This window comes from Etheostoma cragini, chromosome 21 (assembly GCF_013103735.1).
Source record: "Etheostoma cragini isolate CJK2018 chromosome 21, CSU_Ecrag_1.0, whole genome shotgun sequence".
Taxonomy (NCBI): Eukaryota; Metazoa; Chordata; class Actinopteri; order Perciformes; family Percidae; genus Etheostoma; species Etheostoma cragini.
This window is the reverse complement of record NC_048427.1, coordinates 8,470,006-8,480,318: the sequence shown is the minus strand read 5'-3', so window position 1 is coordinate 8,480,318 and position 10,313 is coordinate 8,470,006. Positions and strand designations below refer to the sequence as shown.

General features: G+C 38.4%; 1 long non-coding RNA gene across 1 annotated transcript; it reads right to left on the bottom strand.

The window, feature by feature from the left end:
- Window positions 1–814: 814 nt before the first annotated feature.
- On the bottom strand, window positions 815–4,420 carry LOC117937046. Its single transcript, XR_004655086.1, has 3 exons — window positions 4,410–4,420; window positions 3,860–3,865; window positions 815–895 (listed from the first exon to the last, which is right to left on the bottom strand). It is a non-coding gene; the product is annotated as an uncharacterized LOC117937046 (long non-coding RNA).
- Between the last annotated feature and the right edge of the window lie 5,893 nt (window positions 4,421–10,313).

Here is a 10,313-nt window from a genome sequence, read left to right as displayed (position 1 = left end):
CTCTCTCTCTCTATAGCTCTCACTTTCTCTCTGACCTGACGCCCCTTATAAATTTGAAATCATAAACATATCAGCATGACCATAGTAAGCATATGATAACCTCTTATTCATAGCAATGTGTTAAAAATCACTGAGCCATTTCCAGCTGTCCTTGTGTAAACACGGTGAAAGAAATCACACCCACTACTACAACTTTTAACAACCCCAAACTGCCAAAAAATAAAAACACTGTTTGTTCAAATTTTTGATGAAATAATAACAGCCATTATCTCTGAGTATTACTTTGGATTAAAACAAAGCGAGAGAAGTCTGACATCTGTTAGCACAACTGCAGAGTAGAAATAGTCAAAAATGCAGTAGTATAATATCCTGCATTTGCATCTTGTTAAAGGATCCCAACTAATGATTTGTGTCACCGGCCAAACAAGACATCAGATTTAAAAAAGGTTCACCTGCCTTTAGGTCTCATCTCTTTGTGTAACACTCTACCAACCTTCCCTGCCAACTGCATGCTCCACATCTTTTCTTTGCTTTATGGCCTGGGACAGCTGCATGGAAATGACCTTCATGAACTACTCTATCAGGGGAATCACTTGTAGTAAAAGCGTAATGGTCTCCACATGGATGCCTACATAAATGAGAAATCCTTAATTTTGCTCTAAGACGTGTTTGATTCTTCTTTCGGGGGCCCTGGCTAAACCATTTTTTGGGTAGCTGACTGTTAAAATAATGGGTGCTTTCCAATATCCATACTGTTTAGTGTTCCTGTAAGGTGTGTAGTGTGTCCCAATAAAAAGTACTGTGTGTAAAATGCAGTATGCCAAAAATACCAGGACTTGCTGCTGCATCTAGTCGCATTTTGCAGTATGCAAGCCAGCATGCTTTTCCGGCTATTCTGATTCCTCTGTGTAGTGGAAAATACGTCAGATCGACAGAGCCGCCAATAGATCAAAGACAGACAACAGCTCATTCACAGCTCATTAAAATTGTGCACTACAGACCGCGACGGAAGCAAGAGGGTCAAGTTCATGGCGCAATGTTATGACAAAGTGGTGTGTCTTAATTGTATGCATACTGAACGCAGCAGTAAGGTCAGCTGCCAAAAATACTAAAAGTATAATGAAAAACAGTGCAATTTGGAAAGCACTATATATGTAATGCAAAACTTTAGTGTCCCGACTGACATAAGATTGGGTTTAAATATTTTACAATAAAATTAATCATGTGCAGAGGAGGGGACTTAATTTTGAGGCTGTTTAAATGCCCTGCACAGCCACACAGGTGTTTTCACTTATCCTGATTACACTCCTGCTCAGGTTGGAGGTGGGCTATGCTTGGCAATACATGACAACATCAACCGCCATGCGCCCACACCAATGATAAAATGTGTTATTTGTCCAACCTGGACAGGTGCAACAAATCTAAAAAAGGTGAGGAGAATGTCACCCCCACAGAGAAGAGCTCAAATCATTGAAAAATAAATGAAATTACCTGTGTGGGTGTGTAGGTGTGCTTCCCTATTTTTTCGGCCATGCTTACTGTAAACTACATGGTAAACATTATGCCCTGCTTAACATCATCATGTTAGAATTATCCTTATATATTGTCCTACATCCAGCCTCACAGGGCTGTAAACTTTTAGTATTGTTTCTGTTGAAAATCATGTACATACAGTCTAAGCTTTATTCATCATGTCTTATGTTATGGTGTAGAATAGCTGAGATGGTGTGTACAATTGTCGTGAAAAAACAAAAAAACAAGATGTTACAGCCACTAAAGAAGATTATTTATCAATAGGTTTCAAAAAGGTTGTCTTATTGCTAATCTGGCAACATGGTATGCTGAATAGAGGCTCCAATCAGCTTGGTACTGAGCTGATAGGCAGCTATAAAACTGGCAAAGATGTGCTGCCTGCCTTGATGTGCTCTGGTTTCACACTGGGGGCAAACTAGTTTATCACTGAGCTTTGACAAATGAGGGTAAGAAAAGCTTTGGCATTGTAAAGTGTAAACAAAATTATTTAAAAGAAAACACTATCAAAGACTTTTTGGAAGTATCAGGTTTTCTCCAGCAACATACAAATGCACAGTACATATAAAATTGTTCTAAAATTAACAGGTGCTCTTCAGAGATGAGATATGGTTCCATTACATTAATTATATAATAAACTCACTTGTCAGCATGTGGATCATTGTCCTATATCTTCTTAAGGGGACTTAGTACAGCATGGCACTTCTAAATATAGCTACACTTGATGCACTACAACTGTATCTATTACAAGATAAAGGCTTCATGGCAAACTAATGTTTTTTGGTCCTTAACTGTACACTCTGCCTGTTTGTCCTCTTGATATAGTAAACTCCTGTTCAATCCATAATCACACACAACTACAAGGTGGCCTAAGAATATATTTCGGAGAAGCAAGTCCTCTTTTTAGACTGGCCTTGAAGAATCAAGACAGAACAAATCTAACACCCCTCCAGGATTTGAATCCACCTGAACCTGAACAGCTGCAGCTCTTTCTGGTCTTCCTGGAACAAGCAGGTCTAATCCAGATGTATTAAGAAGTGGACCAAGGCTTTCAACATTGATACGTAAGGCAGCTGTGAACGGGATGCAGCGGCATAAGCATATGTTCCTTAAAAAATGGCATTGTTCCAGATGCTCAGGCCAAGATGAGCTCCCTTGTTGCAACACCTGTCATCACTTTTCCATTACGTCGACAGCAGATACAGTGCTCGGCCTGACATGGAATAACTGGACGGTAAAAAAAGATGAGTAATATTCTTCTGTTTCTAATAATCACTGCATAGAATATATTTTCAGAACTGATAAATGTGTCCAAGTGCAATAAATTCAGATAAATATATTTTTTTTTCTTACAAAAAAAGACAGCTCACTCAAAACACCAAACATCTACATTTCTTTTCAGTCTTGACAGTCAAAATGAATTCTGAACAACTGAATAGGTGGACCACAATTACAGTTGTGTTGCTAGGCTACCCTGCACATCCGCTGAAAACATGAATTGGAACCTTTTTCACACAAATTGCAGCTCAATTATGCTGTAATTTGTGCAGACAAGGCAAAGAAATGGACAAAAGAGGCACATTTTACCGAATAGTGGGCAACACAGACTTTAAAGTCTGCAAAGAGCTGGAGGTAAGTGAAATGTAAGATTTAAGTGTGAGGACAGAAAATGCATTGATCTCCGCGCTGAAACGTGGACAAATTAAATTAGAGAATAATACTGTTTCAGTTGTGGTATATGGTGCAATTTTGACATTTGCTCAACAACCAACCCCGAGAAAACTAAAGCCTTTCACCCAGGAAATGGGTGAAATGTGACTGAAAATCTTTGTGTTTTGGAGTCTTGGTCAGACAAAATAAATAATTTATAATGTTTAATCTTCACTATTCTGATATTTTAAATGCAAAACAATTTGTGGATTGATTAAGATAATTTAAATAATTGGCAGAGTAATAAATAAATAATATCATCTTTACTTGATACACATAAACTGAGAGGAGTACTGTATACACATGGGTGTTTGATGTGGACATGAGGAGCAGGTGTGCTATTACGTTATACATTGGTCAATGAATTGTTTAAAATAATCAACTGGTAAACACTTATAAGGAAAACCTTATTAAAAAGTAGTGGCGCAAAATATTTTTTTAGTCATGTGAATAAGTTTCTCTTGGTGCTGTATTAAGAGTTAGAATGACAAGCTCTTCATCACGAAAGGAGCCCAAGGAGAAGCATGACTCAGTGTGAGGGCTCAATTATGTATAAACACGAGACACACGCAAAGACACACAGGTGCATTCAAGCCATTAACATTCAAAAACACGATACATGACCCTCAGAACAATAAGCACAGACACATGCGCACTACATTACACATTACAAACACGCACACAAACACACACTATATTCTGCGCTGGCACGGATAATCTACACAGCATGAGTGGTATTTTGTCAGATTTCTATGACAAGGTCATTGTCAAAATGTTCCACTCATGTAGCAAATGCAATGATTCACCATGTTAGGTAAGTGAGTGGGAGCTGTTAAGAGGGTGCATATTTTTAGTCTCTACATCTTCCTTGGACTCAACTGGAACTGGGAACATGGGACGACAAAACTGTGCATGTGCATGTGGTTGTGGGTAACATGAAGTCTGCAGTCAGCCTATTCTCATGAACCGATCCATGTTTTTTGTTGTTGTATTCACAACACCGACGGCCGCTGTAAAAGAACGCGGCTGTCTGCATAGGGAGGTCGGGGTGAATGGGTGGGCGTCAACGTACAGGACTTTCAAGCCAGACAGCGGAATTCACTTCCCGGTGAAAACTGAAACCTTTCACCCAGGAAATGTGTGTTCCTTGGGAGTATTTTAATCCATACCACAATCTTTTTCCTAATCTTAACTAGCCGTTTTGGTGCCTAATCTAACTTTTCTTGTGGCAAAACGCTCATATTTGTGGACTAAATTATACCGTAACAACCGGAAGCTCACGGTGCTTTGTATCTGGCTCAAAGTCCCCTATTTTCATGTAACTGAACCACCAACTACTGCTGATACAACGGAGGACTGTAGCCGGCTACAAGAAGCTCTCTAATTGCCACTCGGCGTCACGTGACCAGCCGGCGTCACAAAACGTGACCAGCCAGTTATCTCAAAATTTTAGAGGATATCATTCATTTCGATATCCATGCATTTTTTGTAAAATATCATGCGGACCCATTCATGAGAATGCGGTGAGAGGGCAGTGGCATACCCTGTAATCGACCATATAGGCTATTCTGTAAATTAAATAAGCCTTGCAATGACAAAAAGAAAGTTTGTGTGTTTATCAGCAGCAAAAGAATTTGAATTTTGTACGGATTTTTTATTATGTTTCCTAATTGGAATTACACCTCCAAAAGTACTTAATTTTCCAAATTCTAGTAACCAAACACCTTATCAAGTTAAGACTGAACACTTAAAGACAATACATTTTGTAGTAGTATAAACAAAATACCTCTGTATTTCTCACTCAACCTATGTACATATACTGTCTGCATGAATCAAAAAGAGAACATGTAGTTGATGATACAAAATAAAGTGGGTGTTTTTTTCCTGGAAAAAAATCATCATCAGCAATGTTTTCCCATAATACACAAACGTGGTGCAACAGATAAATAAATATCCATGAAAAATATGGCGACACAAGATGCTGTGATGCCCCAAGAGCACGGGTAATTCATGTGGAAATGTAAACACACACATACACTCGTCTTGGGTAGCTTGGCTGGGTTCCCAACAAATGTCTAAATTGGGTTGGCATCGATCTTGTTGACACCTCAGAGCAATCACCAGATAACACACACACCCCACTCTAAGTTGCAGATTAGCCAATGTTAAACAAAGAGGGAGAGCAGGTTTCTGACATGCCAGCTCTTTAATTAGACCACTGGTATCTGAGGACGAGGACACACACACAGACACACACTCACACACTCACACACTCACACACTCACAGACTCCAGTAGCTGAAGTGTGTGTCTATTTGTCACAGTAAGGCGGTGCGACAGCCAGATAGGAGGTGAAGCAGTCAATCAGCTGTCACCTTCTCTGATGTGTTGAGAGGCTACACAGAACCAGACAGCCCTGCATGCCTCCTCTTTGGCAAAATATTGTATAGTATTGGTGAGTATACTCAAGAGAGAATCCATTTGATCATCACTAGAGAAACGAATAATGTGATGTTTAAGCATTTTCAAGAACAATCAAAAAGGACTTTATTTTATGAATTCTGATGTTGGGAAAATGTTTTATACACTATGCCAAATTCATCTTCTCACTACATTCCACTATTGGCCTCAACAAAATAGTACCCACAACCTTCATCATGAGAACAACAAATTTTTCAATGAGAATATAAAGTAATGGTGAGATAAAATTTTCCAATTTGCCATTTTCTACATGTTCTCAATTCAAACAAAAGTAATGCATGCCACCTAAAGTGAAAACTAAACTCCAATTTTCTCTACGTATTGAAAAAAGTAATGTTATGGAATGTGTCCTCTGTGCGGGGGCATCTAGAGAACAGTGAAGCCTTGTCAGTAGAATTATTTAGATCGGAGGTTACCAACCATTTGTGCACAGTGGACCGTTTATATGTTGACAACTTTGTTGCACAGGAGGACATGGGGTGTCACGACTGAAGGTTAAGCTACTTCAGAAGGGCTTGTCGGACGAGCGAATAGCTTCGGAGAGGAAGGATTTGAATTTATTTTGGTCCAGCTCTTTTTTCAAATTGAGTCAAACAAACCATCAAGCCCAGGAGAAACTCAGAGTTTTGGATTCACTTAAGCTGCATGTTTAAGCTACTGTGCCACTTGGACATCAGACACACAAATCAGCAATCCACAACAGAATGGTGTAAGGTTAAAGGAAGAGCCCCTCTTTGACATTTGATCCTGACTTTAGAGAAGCACCTAACCAATGTCACCTCAGCCTAACATAAGACCCCGTTCTCAGCATTGGACTCATAAAGATTGGCCAGAAGAAGAGTGTGTTTGAGTAAAACTTTAGGCTTTATGGCTGTAGTGTTCATAGTATTTTATATGAAGCTTTATTTATTCTCCAAAACGTGTGAAGACCAATGCCATTTATTTACAAAACTGAATCTTTTCAATTGTGCAAAATATTGCCACTGTTTTCTTAAAAGTCATTGTTTTGGTGGAGGAAACTAGAAGCAATCTAAACGTTACCCACAGTTTGGCACAAACTATTTTATAATTGGAGAAATCCACCCTGCCTCTTTAGAATAAATCCTGTCCTTTCACTTACTCTTTTTTCAGCACAAACCTTGACACGTTCCTTTAAAAGTAATTGTTTGCTCCAAGTAAAGACTGCTGAGGTAGGCCATAGTCAAGAATGTCAAAATGTAATCTCCTTTCCCCACGTGGAGTTTCTTAAACTGAATTCTTCTAGCAAGTGGCCGGGCAGACTGACATATGGAGACAGAAATAAAATAACCCACACAGAGCAGAATTTGCACTGGATAATTTGAATTTTACCAGAGAACCAATATATTTCATTATGGTGTTTTTACTTTTTAAGGATCGGACCATGTTAATGCATGTTTTAGCTAATTTATCTAAAACATTATACTTTCTGTATCATTGCATATCACTAACCATAAGCAAACCAATAGATGCCACACATTTCCATTCATGTATCTTAAAATCCATTATCAAAATGTACATCATGCCTGTTCGTGTTTTTGTCAAAGCTACAGTATCCCTGTGCAGTAATGTAGTTGTACTGTAAGTGCAAAGTGTAAATTCTACGCTGCATAATTACACAACAGTAAGACACAAAAACAAATGTTTACTGTATATTCAAACCATGCAGTAAGGAATGGAAAGAAAAATATTAATAATTTTAAATCAACATTGTCTTATAAGGATGAAAATACATGTTACAAATCTACAACAAAACTTCGGCATGTAATGTTGCAGAAACTAGGCTAAAACATGCAAATACACTGAAATGACCCTTTACTGAAGTGCTAATTTGTTATCCTTTGTTTGCAAATATTACAAAGATGATTCAATACCACAGTGTTGTTTGGAAGGTTAAATGACAAGATGAGTCTCTCTGCTGTGTTTTTTACCCAGTGACAGGACATTAAGGATATAAGAATGGACACCTCGTTGTGGCTAAAACCCTCTGGTAAGCATCCAGCTCCATTATCGAAAAGGAGCAGATGATATGGGATCGAGCCAGGGCCGAAGAATGGTGCAGTAGGAAGGGGGGGGGTGTTTGGAAATCCTAAATGAAATAGAGGAGCTCAAACAAACGGAGCTAGGAGCTCAAACAAATGGCGCTATTTCAATATATAAGCAAAGTAAAGGCAGAAGATACACAGGCCGAAACAGAAGAGATACAAAACATGAAGGAAAACAAATCATGCTAGGACAAATGAGAACTGGGACACTGGGGGGGGGGCTTGGTAAGGACAGTTTTTTTTTTTTTATCTGGAGGGAGGAACAGCACTCAAACCAAGGGCAACAGCAATTGTGGGCATCTGTCATCGGCCATCTGGGAGAGCCTTAAGGCTGCTATGGAAATGCAAAGCAAATGTGACCTGTGCATGAATGACAGTGCTTATGCAAACAGAGGAAAAAAGGAAAGTGCCTTGGTTATCAAAATTAGAATTTGCTAATAATCTAAATAGTAATTAATGGAAAAATACGACACAGCATTTAATACTTTCTATTTAATATACCTGTGAATCAAACAAAACATTCATAAAGCTGTTTTGCTCAATATATGGTATAATGCAATGCGGTCAGCTTGTTAAACTAACCTTGCCCCGTCTGTCTGGTAAATATAGAGCTTAGCTTAGCATAAAGACTGGAAACGGGAAAACAGCTAGCCTGACTTTTTCCAAGTATCGGGATATTGCATGTTTTTGATGTTTAGATCAGTAGTATTCTTTGTAACACGCTGCTTTGAGCATGTGTTGAACTACTAAGAAACAACTGTAACCTGGTCAATCCGACATCAATTTGTAATCTAAAATGTTTTTTTATTTATTTTATTTTATCCTTTTACAGTAAAAGACTGGACAGGAGAAAGGTTATCAGCCAGGATTGTATTGAAAACGTTAAGGGTTAGGTGGTACACTTTCTAAACAGTTTCATAAATAAAAAGTGTAAATGGCAAGAATGTCCCTTTTTTTTTTACAGCACTTAGTTTGTCCACAGTCAGGACACTATACCGTATTACCAAATGTATTACTCAAACACACTTACACATCATAGGTCAGCATATGCTTTAAACAGACTAATTATGGATATTTTAAAGATTGTTTTAGGCAGGTTGAGGGACATAAAAACGGGGCGAGGGAGTAATAATTATAATGGGATGGATTAGTTGAGACAACTGTGTTCTCTTCTTCTGACAGCTGTAATCCTCCTCTTCCTTCCTCACTAAAAACAAGACTTGACCTAAATTCGCTTTAATGGTTTTAGATATATTTAATGAAAGTAGGGGGTTTATTGCAAGAAATAGCATGGCTAAGTGATGCCCAAAAATGTGTGAAATCATAAAATCAAGCTATTATCAAGACTGCTATCAACAATGAAATAAACATACTGGTTAGTTGGTGAATTCAGCACATGCTTAATTATTGGTTGAAGATAAAATGCAAAGCCTGCTTAGAAACTTTGGAAGAGACTAATGGAGAGGAAACGTCACTTTGATTTATTCTACATCATATTTGCTTAACTTACTTAGTAGTGCAGCCAAGAACAGATCATTTCTATTAGATGTAGAAATGTGCATGTACAAGGTGAGGAGTTTAGCCGACTCAATTAACAAGCTAATCAAAAACTCTAATGTTTCTCTTCTTGAATGATTATTAAAATATATGTTAGACCAGTTTTTTTTCTCTTGTTGGTCCTTTTTGTCATATATCTGTACTCACGGCTGAATCTGTAGACTATTTCCCGTATGTGCTATCACCTTTGTTTGAGCAAAGCTCTACATCTCAATGACTTTCACAAGTATCTTTTGGAACAATGTTAAAACATGGTTCAAGTGCCATTTACGAAGAAAAAGTCCTTAGTCGAAAGTTTCAGTTTCTGGCAAAAACTTTTCTTCACAAGCTTGCCAGTCTACCAAATGGCTATTTTGAACTGTCAAGGTAGTGAGGTTGTTGGGTCCATTATTACAGTGAAAATTCTATAAACAACTTTGATTATAAATTTGGCTAGAAAAAAAACAACCCTGGTAGCCATTTGAGAAATTTCAACTGAAAACTATTAAATTCTCCCGTCACAGACAAATGGGTGTGAACACGTGTTAACATCTGAGTGGACCCTAGCGCAGAGCAAGGTTAGGCCCCTTCCTGCCTGTTTTCCTTTTGGGCTTCATGCTCCTCACAGCTCTCAGATCAGTCACTGCATGACACTAATAACACAGGCTTAAGCAGGGTTTGATGACATCTCAAACAGTGACATGCGCCATAATGCAATCTGTCTCTCTTCCGCCCTTCATCAGTGCATTTTCAGCTTTGGCTCCAAGTTACATTCTCACTGTTTCTAGAACTTCAGCAAAATGCTAAATATGTTTATGTAAACTGTGGGCTAGCCAAAAAGAAACATTCATCCATTTGGAGGGGAAACGTATGCTTTCCATGTGGAGTGATATCAGGAGGTGGGAAGTATGTAGGCAGGGATGACTAATGAGGATGACTAAGAGATGTGTTCTGGGTGGGTTTCCATGTCATTTGTCTAGCCATTGTCTAGCTT